Raw genomic sequence first — 22,256 nt, forward strand, 5'->3', positions numbered from 1 at the left:
AAATGAATAATGAAATGAAAATAATGTCTCCTTGAGTTGGCCGTTGATCTCTCCATAAACTATGTCTCTTGAAATGATTTGTATGAAGTATTACAGTGACTTGTGGTTTACAAAACCACAAAAAAAAAAAAGGAGGCCAAAGTATTTAGAGGTGGGGATTTTGCGTACATCTGCCCAACCTGACATGTGGATTTGCTTCTCAGTTGTAGAAAAATCCACAGAAATCTATACATTGTAGAAAATCACTCCAGTATTTGCTGTGGGGCAACTATTAATCAGAACAGTGTATATCAGGGATTCCCTCTGATTCCTGCGTACTTGTTCTCAAGGCAATCTCCATGACTTGCTTAGTCTTCTCAATTTTAATGTCACAAACTGAGTATCAGGTTATGTCTGAGAGTCAGAAGCCTTAGTGAGATTTGTACTCTTGTCAAGTTGGTGTCAAAAGTCCATTGCTCTCTACAGCTGCAATAAAAGCCCATTGGCAGTTATGGGTACTTTTATACATAAGCTACTGTATATACAGGTCAAATTTAAGCCTAAATAAAACTGAATTCAATGTGATATGGACTTGTACATGAATATTAAATCTTGAAAAATTCTGCAGATCTGGGTAATTAACAGTCTAGCTTCAGAATCATTCAGCTGGTATTTCTGCTCCTAAAGTTAGAACTTTAGGAGCATGTAGTTGCACAATTTGTCTTGGTCAGATACTTTAGTCTTAATGTTTTGTGTATGGTCTACCTAAATACACAAATCTGTTTCAGAATCATTTGCTGGGACATATGTGCCAAATAGAAGATAAAAACTCTAACTTTTCCGTATCTCATGGCTTCTCATATTCTGTAACCATTTTTTTTGTAACAGTGGAATCATTATGGATTTAAATTCTGGCTTATGGATGCAGAACATGATCAGTAAGCAATTCTCAGTAAATAGCTTTAACTTCAGAAAACAGTGCTGAACTATATATTACAAACCCATCATGACAGCTCTATTACAGTTGCCTAGACAAAAACAAACAAACAAAGCAAAATATGCTGAGTGGTGGCAAGCCATGCTTTCAGACTGAATGGCATTTCAGCTTCTGGGAAAGGAGGTGATCATCTACCCCAGTTGTTCCCCGAACAAAATTGAGGTTTACTTCAGAGATTCAAAAATATTTGAAGTATAAGGAGTATCTGCTGCTTTATGTTTCCATCTCTGGAGACAATTTCATGCTTCTCTGCATTTATGATTCTGGATATACATGTGAACAGTGTACTTGGAAGTTCTGAAATTCTTTGCAGTCTTAAGAATCTACTGTATAAAGAAAAGAAACAAAATACTTCTGAAATGAAGTGGCTAACAGCACTTGTGAGTCATGATATGAAAGGAAATAATTTGAATTAGGTGAGATGTGCATGGCAGTGTAATGAAAAGTAAGTCTCCTCACTTTCATCAGCTAATAATCAGAACAATTTGGCGCTGCTTCCAAAGGAAGCCAAAAATATGGAAACAATTAGTGAAGAGTATAACAATGATGTATCAGCTCCCCATTTTGCATCATAAACTGAACTGAGTTCCCATATGGCTGTTCAATGAAGATACTGACTTGTATATAAAAAAAAAAAGTGAGACCTTTAAGTTGTGTGAACAATCATATATATGAATATGTAATCTTTTTTTGTCACGTACTTGGTTGTCATGCTACTTCCACTGTTTAATAATTTTGTTGTGCCATTGAAGAGCTGAAGAAATGTTTTCTGTGTATGTGAAGAAGCTTTTTCAGACTTAAAAATGAACAGGACTGCTTAGATGTAATACTTGGCAGCCATTTTGACTGGAATGTTTCTTATTGATACGGGGTTTTGATGTCAATGGCAACGCTGTGCAAGTAAGATTTTAATACGAATCCATTTTTATTCAAAATAACATTATCTGCCAAGTTCAAGGTTAAAAATCCCCCAGCCATGCTATTTTTTTCTGAGTAAAAGGAAAAGCATCTTCACCTATGTTGTGATCTGGTAACTTACAAGATATATTTTGTCATGCTTGGCAAAGGTTGTTTCAGACTCAGACCAAACAAAGAAAGCTTCTGCCCTGAAAGTTATTGCCAAAATTATGAATTATTAGAATTAGATTTTTCTATGGCTGTAAAGTTATATGAACTTTGTATAATTGCTATTTCTTTAACGATCAATCATTTTTTTTCCTGTTCATTCACCTGTTTGCAAAAACATTTGCTAAATGAATACTAATTTGGAATTGAGTAAGGCAGATGGGTGATGCTCTGCTGCTAATTTAATGCGAGATGCTGCAGATGAAATATCACCAATGCAAAGACAAATTTCATATTCCTTTAGGGAATGAATACAATCCCTGAAGCTGAGGTTCAGTTACTGTTATTATTAGTCCAAATTATATACTTGATAGTTTGTGAGTCTGCATTTTTGTTTCTCTTGAGTTATGGGTTTTACTAAGAAACACTTCTGTAAATGAGAAATATCTACAACAAAGGACAAATCTTTGTAGAGCAACAGTCTTGAATTGGTATTTTAAATTGTGGAAACTAAGGAAATATTTCAATGATCAGAAAGATATCTATTCTTTTTCTTCTGTATCATATCTGTTTTTTCTCTTGAAATTATCTCCATGGGAATCTGAAATCCTTTGCCCACAAAATGATATTGACATGGGTAGTGAAAATATTGATATGGAAATAGAAGTGAGAATGACTATTAAAGAAGATCAGATGAATGCACAAAGATGCACTGAAAATCAAAGGCGTGGTATAATGTAGGAGGAAGGTGCACAAGCAGGCGCTTAACAAGTGCATTCATGTTAAGACCTTGGACAGAGCTGGTCCTCTGCTGAAGGAAGGAAGGGAAGGAAAGCCAGTAATAGATGCTAGGGAGAATGTTAATCTTAAATGATTTTTCCCTTCAGCCTTCGCTAAAAGGGTGAGAAGGCTAGCACAGTATCAGTAGGAAAAGTTATCAACGCTCAGGTTAGGGCAGAAAGAAAGGAGATGACTTATAATCAAATAAGTGATTTTCACACCATCTGGGAGTGTATTCCTTGTGTACTTAGGTAACTCGATGAAAGTCTCAACAGCAGCAGCAGCTGTTCTCTCTGAGAGTTTATTTAGGACTCCTGAAAGACCGTCCCAATTTGTACACCTCATGAGTTTCTGCTGTTTTCTCTGCTTTATTCTCTGCTAAGTGGGTATTCTGAGATCTCTCCAGGCTCTTAATAAAAATTGTATTTTCCCTAGTCTTTTGCACTGCCTCTGGGACAACTGAGTTGAGCTTGATGGGAGTCAACTACACCTCATTATCTCTGCTGAGAAAAATTCACCAAATTTCAGGCCCTTGTTTGTGTTGGCAGAGGTTGTTTTTATAGGTACTGTGTGGTACTATGAGTTTAGTGTAACAGCACTGGTCCTACCAGACTTGAGGACACTGAACCCCATGTCCAGTTGGGCATGTTACACAAGGTGCCAAAAAATAGTTATAATTTTCTTAATTATTGATAGGTAGTGTGTACATTTGTTTCCAAATAGCTTTGCCAGTTCGTTGTTTCCTTGCAGGAGACATGGTAGATTTATGTGGAAAAACAATACATTGGGTAAAAAAAAAAAATATAAGTGAGCGATATATTTTGCTTAGTGAGTGAGCATATATTTTGCTTTGCTTGTACAAAACAGAAATGCATTCACTTTATGTATTCCTCTTGATGTGTCAGGGATGCCTGTACATCTATTAGTTACTGAATTTTCTTTGTCATTAGTTGCTTCTTCAGTGTATGCTGATGTCTTACAGAGGATTTATAAGGGCCAGTCCTGTTGAATATATTCATTGACAATCTGAAGAAGGAGATTGAGTGCATGCTCGGTGTGTTTGCAGGTGACACCAAGCTGGGAGGAAATATTGATCTGCCTTGGTGTAGGAAGGCCCTATGGAAGGAAAAGTGATCTGTTCAGGCTGGATTGATGGGCTGAAGCCAGTTGTATGAGGTTTAATAAGACCAAGTTCTGGGTCCTGCACTTTGATCACAACAACGTCACACATTGCTACAAGCTTAGGGCAGAGTGACTGGAAAGCTGTACAGGGGAAAAGGATTTGGGAGTATTAGTTGGCAGTCAACTGAACATGAGTCAGCAGTGTGCCTAGGTGGCCAAGGAGGCCAGCGGCAGTCTGGCCTTTACCAGAAATAATGCAGCTTGCAGGACCAGGGAGGTGATCATCCGACTGTACTCAGCACTCATGAAGCTGCACCTTGGGTACTGTTTTGTTTTGGGCCCCTGCCTATGAGAAAGATGGTAATGCCCTGGAGCACATCCAGAGAAGGGCAGCAAAGAAAGGTAGGAAGGGTCTGGATCACAAGTTTCATGGGGATGGCTGAGGAAACTGGGATTGATTGTTCAATCTGAAGAAGGGCAGTCTTGGGGGGAGACCTTATGGCTTTCTACAGCTATCTGAAGGGAGGTGGTTGTGAGATGAGTGGGATTGATCTCTTCATCCAGGTAAGAGCAATAGGGCAACAGGTAATGGCATCAAGTCATGCCTGAGGAGATTCAGATTGGTTATTAGGGAACATTTCTTCAGAAAAAGTGGCAATTCACTGGCACAGGCTGCCCAGGCAGGTAGTGGAGTACTCTCCCTGGAGGTGTTCAAGAAGGTAAATGCAGCAAAATGCAGCACAGATGGATGTGGTCAGTGGAGATGGGAGATGGATTGTTGATTGGAATGGATGGTTGTAATGGTCTTTTCCAACTTTTATGATGCACGATTCTGTGATGTATGTCTTAAGTCCTAAAGTTCAGTCTTGGGGCTGTTTTTGAGTGTACTTCTGGTAATTCAACAAAATTGGTGTATGTATGGGGATGGATAGGTGAAGAAAGTCACCAAAGTTAAATAAAGCACAGACTTAACTGGAGGGAGTGTGTATAGACACCAACAAAGGTGCTGCAGGTTTTGTTGGCCCACTGCGTACCTACACTACTTAACTAGCAGAGCATGGGTTGTTTGATGGCTTCTCCCATTGTGATGGTTAAAGACCTTGTTTAAAATGATTCATTCCTTATTGTCGCTTGATTTAAAGGTTGACTTTGGCTTGAAAATTAGTCCCACGTGTGTTTTGAAATCTGAGTCTGAAAGCTGGTTGGGAGCCCACGTAAATTTGGTACCACGTTGCTCACCTTTGACAGGGAGAGGCCTCAGAGTGCAGTAAACAATGCTGAAATGTGGCTGTATGTGACACGAGTCACTGTGCTGTAATTCTGAGTTATGAGATGATAACAAACAATGTGGCTTTTATTGTGTGTGCCTAATCTTTGTTCACCAAAATGAGTTTTTAAACTTGCAGCTTCACTGTTCATAAATAATATTCACATTTCTTAACATAAGCCATGGCAAATGCATGATATGCAGCATATGTTATAGAATACACAACTCTCTTACCACTGCTGTTAATGTTGCTCAATAACTATTTATAAGACTAATAACGAGAACCATTTTTCATGAGTTGAAATGCTTGGTTCTTAAATAATGTTTATATCCTTTGTTATAGCTTCTTTTTCTGTTGTTAGTTTGTTACCTATCTAAATAGTGGGTAATATAGCAGCTTTTTTGTTGTTTCCAAATTTTTTAATTTAAATTATAGTGCTATCCAAATTAAGAAATAGTAAAGTATGTGTATTAATCATAGAATCATAGAATAGTTTGGATTGGAATCCAAACCTTACAAATCATCAAGCAACTTCAGTAATAATAACCAACTGTTGGGTTTGGATTTTGGAGCAGCTGTCATATCAGCATTATTTAAAATGCATAGAAAGTATAATTTCTTTGGAAAATAGGAAGGGCACAATGAAGATGCTCTTTGCTGACGTCTTTTGCTGCTATTGTGAAGTTTCTCTATTAATAACCAATGTAATAGAGGAAACTTCAGATAAAAATTAGAATAACATATTAACTCTGAGTTGGAAACAGGGTGACTGAGATACTTGCGCAGTTGAGGAGGAAATATCTTTGTGGCTCTGAAATCAACATAGAACCTGGCTGAACTATTTTTAGAAGAGCAGATTGATTTATTGAACAAATGAAGCCACAGAGGTCTCTATATTAAGGGCAAAAAATAGTAAGGCGGACAAATGATTTACCTAAATATCACTGTTTCAAATAGCTTTTAAAGTGTCTGGAGTTTCTTTGAGGTGGAAGCAGAAGAGTAAAGCAAATGTCAGAAAATAATGGACAGGGCTTAACTTCAAAGTGGCAGAGAAAAACAAAGGCTATCATAGACCAAAGTAGCAGTATTATTAGCATGCTTGGAGGAAAGATATTTTTGGGTCCCTTATGAAGAAAAGACAGAAAAAGCTTTCAGTTCTAACCAGCATTGAAAATAAGCTGAGAATTGTGAAATCTGTGGAAAGAAGTTATAAACCTGAGTGCTGACTATAAATTTAGTAATGGGCTGAAGAACTCAAAACAACGAAGTGCAGTGTGCTTTGTAGCTGCTTATTTTCAATAAGTTGTGTAGGTAGAAGTCTCTGATTTCTCCACACTTAATTTTCAAAGACCCCAGAGCCCCATGTTTAATTTAGCGGACTTGCAGCTTTTGAATAATATCTCATATAAAATATCTCCATGGGGCTTGGCAGGAGATGCAGAAAAATTCTCAAAACCAGACATTATTCTTCAGTAATCAATAGTTATACTCTCCAGCTAATCACTCAAGATAATCTCTTTCCTTAACATGGAGGAAATGAGAGTTATGAGGGTGTTTTTTGTTGATCTGTATTTAATCTCATGAGTCAATTGGCACCTTGAGAGTCTTCATAAATAGATGCAGATAAATCAGAAGCTGATCCAAAGACTATTGCAAGTTATAGACTCTTGTTTTGTTTGACTGCATTTGAATCAGTTTCCAAACTTATTCCAGAAGTGACCTTTCATTGTTGCTTAGTAATTCATATAAAATATCTATCTGCTTTTATGTAACCAACATTTTAGTCGATGTTGGTGTCTTTGATTCATGTATATACAAAATTGTTTTTAATCTCTTGGTATTTCAGAAGCTGTGAGTAATAGATAAGATGCTGATCTGTTAAAAAAAAATAGTACTTTGCTGAGTCTGAAGTCTGATCTTATCATTGGGTTAGGCTGGTATTGATGTGGAAACATTTAGTGTGTAAAAAAGTTTTGGTGAGCATTGTCCTAACTTGTAATTTAGGTTCCAGTTATATTCAGTTTATGTGGTGGTAGTTTAAGGCATAAGATAATGCAAATGAAAACACTTATGCACTATTTCCCCCTGAACTTCTTTTTCACCATAAATGTTTTGCATACAATTTCGTGAATGAGATAACATGAGGTTACCTTCACTGTTATATCTCATAGTCTGTGTTTGGGTTCAATTTATTTTAAGTCACTTGGAAAGAGCTCTATGGATGGCTGCACATCAGCAATACTAACAGTAACATTGAACAATTCCAATAAAAGGCAGGACCAAAACCATTCTTGGTGTGTAACTCCTGCAGATTAATGAGAATTGCTTAAAGGATATTTCTTTTTGTTTTTTTGAATAGGTTCCAAGGAAAATGTATCTTCAAACATACCCAGTACACATGTTCATTAAATATAACAGCTTTCTGCCTCCCACACTCTTACTTACAGAGCGTAATTGGACGCCACTTTAACTCTTTAGGATGTTTAACATAACTATGCTGGTTTTTATTTTTAAATACAGTGAGGCCCTATATTGTGAGCCTTTTGTTTCTAATGTCCATCTCTCTGTCTCCCTGTGGAAAATGATTTGTACAGCTACCTGAGGTAATGAGTAATGCAATGTCAGAGGGTTCCACCGATGGATTAAGATTTTTGACTTCAGAAGTTACAAAGCAACTTTACTGTCTATTCTATTCTGTGAAGAGCTGGTAAACTTTCTTAAAGTAATAATGGAAAGATGTCTGTTGTGGTTGTTTCAGATTAGGTGATGCCTAACAGGTAATTTCTCAAGCGCTTGAATTCCAAACAGTTCCAGAGTGTGTGGGAAGAGTTTCTCCTAATGAAGCAAAGTTTTCCAGCACTTGCTTGTATGCAGGAAGGCCATGAAGGTCATCTGCTGGCGTCCGAAGGCTGTGAATACATGTATATGTTGTAGTGCCTGGTTTTAAGAACAAGTTCAAGATTGTGTTTTAAATGTTGTTCTAGACTGATTATGTTATATGCATGCGAGTGTAATTCTATTCTGTTAGCCTGACTGAAACATCTAGAGCACCTACTGGTGCAAAAAGGTTTGTACATACACCTGCCAAATTGATGTAGCTAGCTTCACATCTGGTATATGCTAAGGCAGGTACTTCCATGTTGCCTCTCCATTTCTAAAGCTCCTGTGGTCTCTGAGGTCTCATAACTGTATGTGATGTTGGAGTTTGGTGCTGCTTATGTGAACATTCCCCTGAATACTTCGAATGGGTCTGATGTGGTTTCAGCTGTAAGTAGGGGTATTTTCTTTCTGAATTATGGGTAATGCTCTAAAAATGTCTTCAGCAAACTGATAAATGGAGAAAACAATATTGAAGACTTTTCTTTATATGTGCTTAGGAAATAGGCTATCAAGCTGAATTCCCACTGCCTCTGTCCTAAGAAGATTCATGCTTTAAAGCTAAAAGGTGTAGAAATCACCCTTATATTCACACAAACAAGTAATGTAACTTAACTTTTCTATATTTTTCTGTTCCCCAAAATTATTATTGCCCCTTCATTTTTAATCAAAACAACTAGTTAAATTTAAACATAAACAGTCATGATTCCCGAACAGATTTTTAAAGCCTAAAGCTACTATACAATTGATAGAGAGCTAGTGTCCTCTGTGTCTTAAAATAAATAAAATTTGAACTCCGTTGTGCTTCCTTTGTAGTCAGGAGAAGGAAGCATGGAGTCAGCTTTTTTTGACTGCAAAGTGGATAAAAGGAGGTACATGTGTATAAAAAACAGGGTTTCTGGCTACTTTTCAGTAATTGGCAGGTTGAAGTGTGTAAAAGCTTCTACAGGCATATTTTTTTTCTTTTAGAAAATGGAGTGAAATGTGGGACTTTGAGCAGAGTTTAGAAAGCCTGTTCAGTGCTGGAGGAAGGCACACTGTAATTCTCTAAAGCAGAAGTAGTCTCAATTGTTTTCCTGAGCATGAAGCAATATTTTATCCTATTTTTGTTTTTTAAAAAAAAGAATTACGAGCAAGCCATCCTAAAATGGAAGAATATCTTGGATAAGAGAGGCTTATATTAGATGATTTTTGTCACAGCCATGCACAATTACTTGGCTTATGCTGGAGCAGCCTTATGCTTGCTCTAACTTTGTTAAATACTCCTTGGAGATAAGTCATTGAGATTTTCTGGATTGGAGGAAACCTTGGACTTCTTTACTTTTCCTTTGATTGGTACAGTACTCCTCCCTGCAACACTGATGTGCCCCTTGTGTCTGGTTATGTTGACTGAGACCTTTCATGTCTGCTGGACAAAGTTGTGAGCATGAAACACCACACTGGGGCTGTTTCACTGAGATAATCTGTGATAATTGATGTAACACCTGCTTTTTCTCACTAGAGTCAGCAGCTGCATAATGTTCCAATTAGTTCACAGTTTGGCCCAAAGATTCTGGGAAAACAGAGTATTTGCGTATAAGCTGCTGTTCGTTTGCTCATGGGCTGTGTACCTGAAGTATGTGGAAATGTGTTTTTCTTGAAAAGCGTAATGGAAAATTTTGGTGGCTCCTTTTTGACCACTGCCTGCTGGAGAGGCATGTGTGCGGCAGTGGAGGCCAGCACAGAGACCTGGTGGGGTTTGCTTGGAGAATGGATGATGCATCCGCTTTGGCTCCATGCTTCTTGAGGAATCAGGATTAAAAAGTTGCTCAGGGAAGCTTGTTAGTGTGTTCAGGTTGCCAGTTCAGGTTGCCAGTTCTGTGGGTTTCCTGTGGAACTGGACTAGTTCTTAGCAACAGCTGTGGTTAATTTTCAGGAGCCAGAGATAGTCATTTTGGGGTGTTTTTCAATGCTAATGGAGATTTTTGGCTGTCTAGTTGGTGCAGTGGTTTCCATTGTAAATTTTGATTATGTCTCTGTGAGCTGATTAATGGTTGTGAGCCAAGCCTGTGCTTCACTCATCCTTATTGCCCGTCCTGGGCACTGAAGGGGCTTTTCAAGGATGGTGTTTCAAAGTGTCAGGAATAAGCATAGATGATTATCTGAGGCACCGAAGGATTTTATTACATCCTCTAGCTGGCTAATAGTACAGTTCCATGGAAGTGAGAACTTTTACCTTGCTTGCAAGTGTTACTAGCAAAAAGCGAGAGACTTCAGAGACTCAGGTTCTAAAGGGATGAAAACATTTGTCCTCTTCACTAATGGAGAAAGGCCGATAGCCTTATTGAATAGTTAAGTACTTTTAACAGTTTTGTGCATAATTTCTAGTTATTGGAGCATAACTACAGTAATTATTATACTACAACAGCGTGTGTAAGGCAAGCTTTCAGTAATTCCTTCTGCTGGTTGAAAAGCTGGTCTCCATAACAGATATGGAAAAGCAGCCTGCAACTAAACCGAAGAGAATGAATCTTCACTTTTACTGAAAAGATTGTAAAGACAATATTATGGACCAGCAATTCATGGATTGTGACTTTCTTTTTGAGGATTCTGGATTAAAAGCCACAGCAATTACAGGTGAATTCAAGAGAGGTTAAATATGCAAATGAAGATGAGCTAAAAGAGTAGAGGAGTAGACTTATCCTTATTGAACTGGCAGGTTTCCTGTCCTGTAGAAAGAACTCAGTGAAAAGAATATGGCAAGGTAGAATAAAGGAAGAAGGTCTATAAATTGCTGTTTTCTTTTTTTGTAATCCCCAATAGAAGGGGAATTGTATTTCTAGGCATAGGCTTAGTGATAAGGCAAGAAGATGTCATAATATTCAGCATTTCCTCAGTGCAGTTGTTTAGAGCTGCTACTCAACATCTGTCTCCAAACTTACCCTGTGGAGATTATTCAGTCTGGGGACAGATATCTGAACACTGCATTGTGCTTTACGTAATTAGATTGCCTTTCCCTCCTTTGAAAGGCTCAAACAGAGAAAAAAGAGAAGGATAATTTAAGTGTGTACACAATCTTTTCTACATGCTTTCATTTTAATTGTAAAAAAGAACACTCTATTTTCAGTGGCATACCAGTTCCTGTTGTGTTGGAGTTCCCAAATTATTCAGACAATTGTGTTCTACCCAGGGATGCTCATTTTAAATGTTTAGATGTCCTTGCTGATATAAGACACTAGGAGTCCATTGTTGCTGGAATAGCCTGTATGGTATAATTCTGCCAGTGATTACAGCAGTTTTGTAGTGAAAACTACCAAAAAAGAGATTCTGGGGTGGTTTACAGAAGGTGAGTCATTGCTTGTTTGTACTGAGAGATGAAATTGCTCAAGTCCCTTGATTCAAATTAGTGCTCTTTCTTAAGTGATTTAGTGAAGTAAAAATAAGTCTAAAATGTAATAGGCATAATAGTGATTTGGTGCAAAATGACTTTCTGATGGAAATAAAAGTAAATTGAATTAAGAAGGAAAGAAACTGTTTCCCCAGTAGAGATACAGTGCACAATTCTGGGAGATATTTTCACATACTTTGGCTGTTAAATTCCATTTTCTTTGGCAGCTTAGTGCAGTCCCTTCTGTACAGCCTACTAGAGGTAGTTTCTGTGTAGAGTATAAGTTAGAATTCTAGTGAGGCATTTTGGGGCAGTTTGGCTGCCCTGCAAAAACATTTTAGACTGGTCTCTGATGGATTCCAGAGTGTTACCTAAATATCTGGATCACTAATAAAGGTATGGAGACTCTTGGGAGAATTGTGAAAATATATCAGTGAGCATTTTGAGATCTTTCCATCCATTATGTCTTAGTGGAACCAAAGTCCCTCCTTTTCTCTCTGTTTTCAGTTTTATTGAAATAAAAGGAAATAGAATTTTTTTTTTTTTTCCCACCAGACTCTCCTTAATTCCCTAGGATGTGACCTGGGAGATTACTGTTCAAATACATATTCTCTTTTTTCTTATGGTCTTTTACAATGCCTTCAGACTCATCGCTGAGGGGAGGAGGGGGGAAAGCTTTCTAGAAAAGTGCTTTGTAACACATTGAATGTGATCTTTAGTTAGAATTGTCAGATAGAAGGTTCTTAACAGCTTTTTTAACCTGCTGTTGGTTCTGGTCCCCATGTTGTATAGTCAAAATCTGGGATGAGATGGTTATGGACCATAGTAGTAAGTGTGTGCATTAGGAGTAGGGTTTGTCATTCAGAATTCTGGAACAATTTTGTCACTGTCCAGCTTGCAGCTAGTCTGGGCTTTTATTTGTCCTTTTCAGAATAGGTTTGATTTGCGGAGAAATAACTTTGTCTTGATACAGCTGGAGGAGATGGCATCTACAGTCAGGTGGAGGGTCTTCATGGAAAATAGTCTGCATGTTCAGAAAATCCATGAAAATAGATATTGGAACTGGCAAAGACCATTTCTGCTTTATGCACTTATCCATACCTTTACCAACCTTGTCACTGCATCTCTGTCTGCTGTGTGAGTTCTGCGCTGTAGTCTTGGAGTGTGATGAGATATAAGAGAAGCAGATCTTCACCCTTGTCATGTGAAATTAATATAGATTAGATAAACTAAAATAACCCCTGGCACAGGTCCATCTGAGTTTCAAATTAAGGTTCAGCTATTTCTTCTGCACTCACTTCATCTCAGCATGCTTCGATGGTGGTGCAGGCCTGCTGGCAGTAGTAAAGCAGCTTCAGAGGAGGAAAGTGACTTACTGGGACATCACAGCAATGCAAAGCTGAGTTCATTGCAACTTGTCACTGAGCTTCTAAAAATATGAAGGTGGCAGGAACTGAATCCTTTGACAAGACTGACAAAGACTCTATTCTGCTTGTAGAAAGATTAGCTCCCTCTGAGAGACTCTGTGCACCTTCATGGTGGTAACTTGCTGCCTAAATCTGCCCGGTGTGGAGAAAGACTTGTTCGAGGCTGAGCAGATCCCTTCCATGTACATATGCAACCTTCCTGAGGGTAGAGTCATGGTTTAGTAGGCCAGTTTCCTATTTCCGAACCCCTGAATCATACAGACTGAGCTACTGCATTTTTTCTATTGCTTTCCAAATGATTTACTCAGGGAAGAAGTGTATAGGGCTAATGCGCTGATGAGTGGGGATGGGGCAGATGGAAAGATGTAATTTGATGGGAAGCTGCCCCGTTTTTTTTTTTTTTTTTTTTGCATACCAAAATCACCAAAAAATTCTTTCCTTTTGCCAAGCACTTCCCTCTTAAACTTGCTTTCTTTCCTACACGTGTATTTTGTTTCAGTCTGTTGGCCTTATTAGCAAAGAGTCATTCAGTCTCTGCGTATTGGTCTGGATCCATATTAAATATATAAAAGGTATGTTCTGTTAAAGTTAAGCAGTGCTGTGCCTAGTGAAAATGAATACAGTGAATCATCCTCTGAAAGATTTGAAGACACAGTAAAGGAATCCTTTTACATGATTATTTTAACATGTGTGTAAAAGGAAGGAAAAATAACACAAGCCTGATGCAAGGAATTTCTGTTAAATCGATGGAGTGTTTACATTCAAATCTCTTGCAGAAGTGACTGAATTTTTCTTAGAGATTTAAGGTGCTCAGAAGAATACAAGAATTGTTAATTAGTATGGGACATGAAAGGGAGGGTGATGTTTTTGAAGTGGGATGGCTTCCTTTTTATAGTGTTCTCTGACAAACATTACTCCTGAGTCAGTTCTATGGGCAGCCTGGTTTCCTCATTAGGAACAAAATGCCTCAAAATGGAGTATCTTCATATCTATCCACGTAACTATATCTGTAAATACACATGTAGCCTATAAATGTGTTTATGTGTGCACTCCAGTTATGTTTTTCTGTGCTTTATAATATTAATGTTTATTCAGTTGATTTGATGTTGATAGTTACAGATTTCTTTTGAAACACAAAGCATGGTGTGTAAGATAACTTTTTGGAAATGGAAAATGACATCAAGACATCTGACGTTCTTGTTGCCACAGGTATAATTTTTATGGGAGTTATTATTTCAAGCCTCTATTAAAAGAGGTGAAAATTGTCCTGCTTCAAAAGTGATGATTACCTGTTTGCTTGCATTAGGTCAGGTCCAAGGGTCTGAGTTGTCTGTTTAGGAAGTAATTGTACAGTTCTAGTTCCTTGCTGTAAACTTTCTGAAGGTAGTATTGCTGTAGTCTCAGCAGGGTTCTATTTTCGTCCTGGAAATAAGTGCGTATCTTCAGTGATTTCAGATGTTTGGATGTTGCAGAGTCCCTTTTGTGTGTGCTAGGTAATCACTTCACAATTCTGGCATTTTTTTTTTGAATGCAAATGTACTGGATGTGGTCATTATTGCCCAGTTCTGCTCAGAAGACTGTAAAGTGAACATAAAATGCAACTTAGGCTGCTTGAGCATCCCAGTGCTGTGCAGAAAAGCTCAGAAATCAATTTTTATTAATTATATCTCATTTTAGTTATTGTGATATAGATTATAGTTGTGAAAGAGACTTATTCCTGCCATAGATATTTGCTAATTCTTTTTCTGTGAAGTGTAAAACCTGTGGAGAGAACATATGAGACGTACAGGATGACTCCTGTAAGATTCCATCATGTTTTATTTACTTGCCTGAACAAGAACATCCTCATGTTGTAATTGACACCTTACTCTTAGCTGCAGTTGTGACAAATACCCTATGCTTTTCTTTTAGCTATTGAACCATGCTATTTAAAGAGATTTGTTTTTCCTGTAATTCAGGCTTGCTGTTTTGCTACCTGTTAATGGCCATCTTATATAGCAGAGTGCTTTTTTATTTCCTCTTAGTCTTTCATTTTCTTGATATTTTCTAGTATATTTGCTAGTTTAAAACTGGAAAGGATACTCTGGACTGCTTATTGAGTGATTATTTTTGCATTGTTGCTGTAATTTTAAAAAAACTAGCATTTTTTAAAAAGTGTTTGAATATCTCCAGCAGATCTAGCTATTGTGCTTTATAACAGATCATCTCCAGCTGCCTTTTGCGTTTCTATGCTGAAGGGTGCTCACCCACCCAGAGTAAGAGCAGTTTCACAGCCAAGTGAGACCCAATGTAGAAGCAATGTGCAATCAGCTGCCTTGACAGTTTGAAACAACTATTTTGGTTGTGGTTCATGGGGTCATATCTGCCTCAGAGCTAGTGACCTTAGCATCCCAACCACCACTAGAAGAGAATTTCTTTTGAGACTCTTGCTTGGACTCATACCCCTTGTTTTTATAGGACAATCAGCTGTTGTGTTTGGCTATCTTAAAGCATCACAGTAGGGAGCAGGCAGTTGCTGAATGACTTGGATGCAGTACTGTTGAAATAAACAGCAAGAGAAGAATAAACAAGCTGTGTGATTATATTATGATAAACTGAATGAAAATGTTTAACAATTTTATATCGTGTTTATGAAGTACTTTTCCACTTTAGCAGACAAGTTCCTTTTAGCTTCAAGTTTGAACTTAAGAGTGTGAAGAAAAATGTTTTTGTATACTGTGAGGATTGTAAATCCTTTCTGAGTCTGTAACAAAATTAGGCCAGTGTTTGTTTTTTAGTTTGAATGAATTCACTTTCCATCGTTATCTAGTCTATCACTCATTTGGTAATAAAATCTTCAGCTTCAGAAATAGTGCATGATGTTTATTCATACACACACTTATCCCTTACCAATGTGGATTATCAGCTTACAAAGTTACTGTGGTTGGAATGAAAAAATACATAAGGATTTAATTAATACAATGATCTATTTGTTTTCTAGCATTTTCTCTGTTTCTGAACCGAATTAAACTCTATCTTAACATTCTTAACTTCAAAGTCTTTTCTTTTTGGGATCAGAAACAAAAAATGAAAGTGACTTAGTATATTCACAAGGAAGTAATGCAATATGTGATTCATTAGAACAGGGAAAAAGTTGTGAAGAGCTTGAAACCATTTGCTTCCCAAGTTGGGAAAATTTTCACTTAGTGTACAGATTTTGCCACTCAGGCCTGTCTTTAGACGTCATAAAACTATACTGCTCTTCACTTAATGACACAGTTATGAATATAAAAGCAGAGATGTTAATGCTAGGTAAGGAAAATGGTTTCCCAGACTCTGTTATCAATGACAAAACACTCGGAGGCCGTAAAATTGGAGAAAGAGTAGGTGAAGTTGAGGTGTGATGATATTTGGGAACGTGACTCCAGTGTAACAAAGGCAGAGGGAGGTAGAAGAAAAGATCTTCATTCTGTGCTTAAAGAGGGATCTTGAGTCTTTTGATGTGGTTTTCTTGGAAAGAGTTCAATCTGCTCTGTAGGATCTTTTCTCAAAGATAGACTGCACATAGACTCATAGATGATGCACACTCAGTTTCCATCCTATTGCAAATGACATCAGAGGTCGTTTGAGTAGGAGCTGGATGCAGCCTGACAACAGCAATACAGAGAAGAAAAGAGAAAATAGGAATCAGTTGTTGGAAATAGACTTGATGTAATATTTTACACAACGTATTACTTTTACATCAGGATGTTTTTCTCATAAAACTCAATCATGTGTATGTTGAACAATTAAACTGAGTTGGTTTGGTGTGCTTGTTACAGTTGTAATAATAGCACATAACTTATTTCCACAGGTGTTTCGAAAAACTCATGGAGTCTGCATGGCTGAAACATTAACGTTATTGTGATAATATGATGCTTCTCCATCTGACTCAAGAGCTTTTAACTTTAATAATTTCCAGGTTATTCAATAGCTAAAATGTGTTTTCCGTTCATACTTAACCCCACTGCATTTTCTTTAATATAAAGGAGTGATATAATGAATAAATTATAACCATACAAAGGCCTTCCATTTGATACATTATCCCAGGCTTGTGATGGTGAATGGCAAAGTAAATGTTTCTCTACATTGTGCTGTTTGTGTGGAGGTCAGGAACCTAGATGGAGGGCTGAAGCAACCCTTGACAGAAGGAGAAATAGAAAGGCTTGGCTGAACAAGCAAATAAATTGTCTGATACCTGAACTGGGGATCTACCTTGTATATTTTAGGAGGGAGTGTTGAGGAGGGCTAATTACAAGTCTGTGGTTTTTATTCCCTCTTAAGAAGGTCACTAATTCTAAAGGGATCTTTGCTTGAGTCCTCCCAACTGCCCAGTGCATTATCCAAGCTTGTGGTAAGTCACCTGGCTGCAGTGTCCGTCCTAGTTAAGGAGAATCATTCCAGAATCATGTGATTGTAGGAGCTGGAAGGGCCCCCCAGAGATCAGAGTCAACCCCCCTGCTACAGCAGGTTCTTTACTATAGGTTGAACAGGAAAGCATCCAGGTGTATCTCTAGAGAACAAGTGTTTTTGTTGCCATAATCGCAGCTTCTATCTGCCCAGCCAAGTGCCCTATAGGCACAGTGGGAGTTCCTAAAGCCATATATCGGGCCTGAGCACTGTGCTTGATTCAGATATGTCTGCAATGCTTATTGTAACTGATGAATAATTATCCCCACTGCCAAGATAATTTCAGCCAGTGTGATGAGGACTGATGAAGGAGGTGTGAGCTGGGAAATCTTATTGGAGTTGGAAATCTTGCAAATCTGTAATGACTGTGAGGTCGAGGTGTCTCACTAATTTCACACCTGGTGCCAGATCTTTGGTTTTGCATTTGCCAGTGAGCTAGCTTGCAGCCAAGGTTCTCTAAATCTTTAATTTTTTTTTTTTTTTTTTTTTTTTTTTTTTTTTTTTTTTTTTTTAGACCACCCCTGACTTCTGCAAAGGGAGAAAAAGAGATTGCTGGTAACAGTTTTGTCAGCATTATGTTTTCTGTATATTTTAAGGCTTAACTGCTTGATTATCTGTTGTTATTGTGTAATGCACTATAGACAGCAAGGCAGCCTGGGTGCTACTATGTTCTTTTAGAGCAGAAAGTAAATCACTCAATTTTTGTCTGAAATGATGGGAGAAAACTCCTATGGCAGGAAGAAAAGCATTGAATGTAAGACTTTCTACTGTAGTCTTAGAAGTCATGTACGTTTTCAGAGCTTGTGTCTGTGAGCATTAAATGACATTTTAAATTCACTGTTGCTTAGGTAATAGCTTTGTGTGCAGTTGCCTAAAGTTATCAGAAATGCAAAGTGTAGGAATTGCAACTCTGCCAAATGATCACTTTATGCTGTATACTAAGGAAACTGTAATGCAACAAATGAGTGCTAAATCTCTTGAAATCTGTCCGACAAGCCTTCTCAGAATCTCCTGTTCCAATAGGTTAGTATGTAGGTGTAGTCTTTTAGGTGTTCACTGGAAAGGCTGAGCAACAACAGCTATTTCATGACTGTTCTTAATTTTTCTAGAGACATTGAGTGCAAGTGGAGTTAGCACTTGAGACTTGACACATAATCACTTCTTCCTGACACAGAGAGTAGTTGTGTTTGACCTGGCTTTGAGCAATAGACTGAGTCTTGAGCAGTTTAAAAAATAATGCTGTGTGCATTAGTGAAAATAAGGTATTAGAACAGCAGCTTAATGCCAAACGTAATTCTATATTGTTTGTTGATAGTTTATTTAGAAACCACGCAAATTTAATCTCTGCATCTGAAAATACATTTGGGGAAAAAAAAATTCCAGGAATTATATGCAAGACATACTTTAGAGATGTCAGTAAAGAATTCTAGAAACTGAGTTGATAAATATTATGAGAACAGCACTTCCAAAAGATTTGCTTTTATTTTCCTCTGTTTTACAACAATAGAAAGAAATCTCCCATTATTAAAAAAAAAACTTACAAAAATAAATATGGTGGATAAGTGGAATACTGTAGAAAAACCCCTTTCAACAGTGAAATATGGAATTTATTCCAGATCACAGGACACATCTGTGTATATTATAACATCATGGTTTTTAATGCTGAATTATTAGAAATATCACAGGATGTTCATTCTGGATACAGATCTTACTTTACTAGCTTTACTTACTAGCTTTTCTTTGAGATGAATCCTTAATTTAGTATTTAAATAGTCTGACCACTCTGAAGTAGCAGATCTTGCTAAGTCACGTTCGCAATACTTGCTATCACCTCTTACAGATAAAGGATGCTCAAATGCTTTGTAATTAATATTTGTCTCACAGGCTTTAAGTTTAGAAAACTATAATGTATTTTTTTTTTTCCCTGGAAGATGGGAGGAAGTGCATGTCTTGTAATTGCTAAGGCAGAAAGTCAATCAAGCCCCATGTTTCTTAATAAACTTAAATTCTTATATGCTCTTTGTACTCAGTTTCTCCAGTACCCTTAGATAACTCCCTTACTTGGAGCTTTCTTCTATAAAGATAACCCAAGTTGTCACAGCAGGAAGGGAATATGGGGATGTGTTTTGCTCATGGGTGGAGTAGCATTAATGAATAAGCCTGATTGAATTATCGGGAATGCCTAACCTAATCTAGGGGGCCATGTGCCAAAGATGAGGAAGGCTGTTGTTGACTATTGCTATGAAGATCACAGTAAATGTGAACCTGCTGTTTTGTAAATCCTCTTCAGACATTATTCCTACCTGACTGAAGGGAAAAAGACACCAAGCATAGGCTGGCTGTGTACCTACTCTGTCACTTCCAAGTTAAGTGACATTTTAAAAACAACTGAAATTCAGTAGTAGAGACCCTAAAAGTGAGAAGTTCGATCTTTATTACTTGTGAAAGATGTATCGCTAATGTAAATGAGAGATGCTGCATCAACTGGGGCTAATGAGCAAATGTATAATGTACTGTGCAGCCAGAAAGCATTCTTTTTATCAACAGAGAATAAATGTGAGAAAAATCTGGTGGAAAAAAAAAGATGTAGATGTATGTTGTATTTGGGAATTTAAAAAAAGTTACAATTTTAAATGAGGCAAAGTCCTGTACCATTTGTTTTTATGTCAGCTCTGCTTTTAAAAAAAAATCAGAATAAATTTCTAATTTAGAGAAATGTAATTGGGTTTGATTCAATTCACATATGATCTATTTTGTTCTTCAGTGAAAGAATTTTAAGATCAATGTGATGAATGCAAGCTGAAAGCAGTGCTGCAATGGGTCACCTGGCACCTGAACAAGGGAAGCAGAGCGTTGGGCTGGCCAGCTAGGGTATGGAGAATTTTGTTTTAGCAGGATTGGAGCTGATTTTCCTTGAGCCTCTACTCAGAACCAGAGCTTCACTGTAAGGTTACTTGTGCTGGGTGCAAATGGTATTTAGGAAATGAACTATTCTGCTGGATCCATCCTCTTAGTTACATAGTTTGTTAGGAACAGATGGATTTAATTTTCATGTACATTCCTTTTTTTTTTTTTTTTTTTTTTTTTTGAGAAAGATTTGAGAAAGATCTAATTTACTCCTCAGGAAGTAAAAAGACAAAAGCCAAAACCATGCAAGCCTCAGTAACTGTATGGGCAATTAAATGTACAGCTATTCTTCAGCATGCTGTGCAATGAAACCTAGCACAAGATTTATCAACTAATTCTGCCAGGAGGTGCTTAGCTAATATATTGTACAGATAAAAAGTATAAGTAGCTCTTTTAGTTTGGAAACAAGTATGGGTTGTCAAGTGCTTTTGTTTCTTTCTTGTGGTTGTCTTGGGTTTGCAGCGGGATGGTGATGGCTGAGTATCAGTTTATTGTTAAAGGCTTCTGGAGGGCATAAATCCACTTTTTCATCTTTCAGAAATAAAGCTACAAGGAGGCAAATATGCAAGGTTCACTTTAAATTTTCCCATCTCTCTTTGTTGAAACACTGTAGATGCTCTCAGCAAGATTACCATTGCTTCTTGTCAGATTTTGCTACAGAAGATGTAAAATGTTTTGTTAGTTGTGCTGATATGCACATGAAAACAATTACTCATAGATTGGTGCATTAAGTAAATAGAGAATTCACAATATTTGCTTTCTAGAGGTGCTTGATTTTTTTTTTTTTTTTTTTAGAAATAAAGAAAACCTCTCACAGTGGGGAAAGATATGTCCACCTTCAGGGCAGTGAAACAACCCTGTCAACCATTAGACCATTTAAACCTGCTTACATTAACCTGATGTAACTGCATCTCTTTTGGCTGTAGAGTCTTTCTGTATATCTGAGTTTCTAACACTGGCCTTGAGTGAATTAAGTGAACAGAATTTTGTACCTCTTTATTTAATGATCTATACATGCATATAATGTATTATGGCATGTGCTATATTGAGCTTTCTCTCTCTCTCTGGTCTTCCCACTTTTATATGTTGTATATTTTTTCTTGAGGTCACAGTGAAGATTATTCTTTGTGGTTTTTGTTCCTGCTTTTTCATAGCCACTAATATGATTCTGTCTCCTCATGATCTATCGTCTCCTTTTATTATCTTTCCTTTTCTCTAATCTTCCTACATGTTGGCTGGATTGTGCCGGTTGCATGACACAGGGGTGCAGTTGGTGCCGTTTCCATGCCTTGTAACTCTTGCTTGCTCCTCATGTCTGCTCTTCCAAAGTACTATCAAAGCTGTTGAGGCTGGATGGCTCACATAGTGTGAAGCCATCAGATTAGCTAGTAGCAATCAGAGTATGTTCCCATAAATAGTGCTTCCTCGGTGGGGCTGTGATTCTCTATTAAAAATTTAATGCAGGTAGAGCTGGTTCCAAAACTCCTGCCCCTACTTGTTACTGACTCTTGCTGCCCACTCGGGCTTGCAAGTGGATTTCCATCCTTTAAAGATTTCAATTCTGTTTAAGCTATCTAGAAAGCATTCTGCTGCTTGAAGGAGTAATTTCACCATCTCTGTGGCCCTTGTGGTCTTCTTCCTCTCTGCTGCCTGTACTAGGTGTTAGGACTTGTAACTATGGCTGCAGCAAGAGTTACTGAGTGACTGGAAAGTTCTTATTGCAGATTATTATTATTACAGAGTTTATTAGTCAAAATGCAAGGGTAACAGTGGGTTTGTGGGAATATGACAGGAGTCGTACTAGCAGTCTGCCCTCTGAGAAATCACTATCTTGTTTATATTCATTTGCTTTGTATCCCCACCCATATATGTAACTTTGAAATAATTAGTTTAATAGAAAAAGGTTTTCTGAAGAACAAACACAAAAGCATCTTAATGGGCCACAAACCTTGAAACGCTCTACAGCTAAGGAACCAATTATCTCTCTTGAATGCCTTGGAGAACTTGTGGGTGGAAAAGTCTCAAAATGGATTTGCCAC

The sequence above is a fragment of the Lagopus muta genome, chromosome 4, assembly GCF_023343835.1.
Source record: "Lagopus muta isolate bLagMut1 chromosome 4, bLagMut1 primary, whole genome shotgun sequence".
Taxonomy (NCBI): domain Eukaryota; kingdom Metazoa; phylum Chordata; class Aves; order Galliformes; family Phasianidae; genus Lagopus; species Lagopus muta.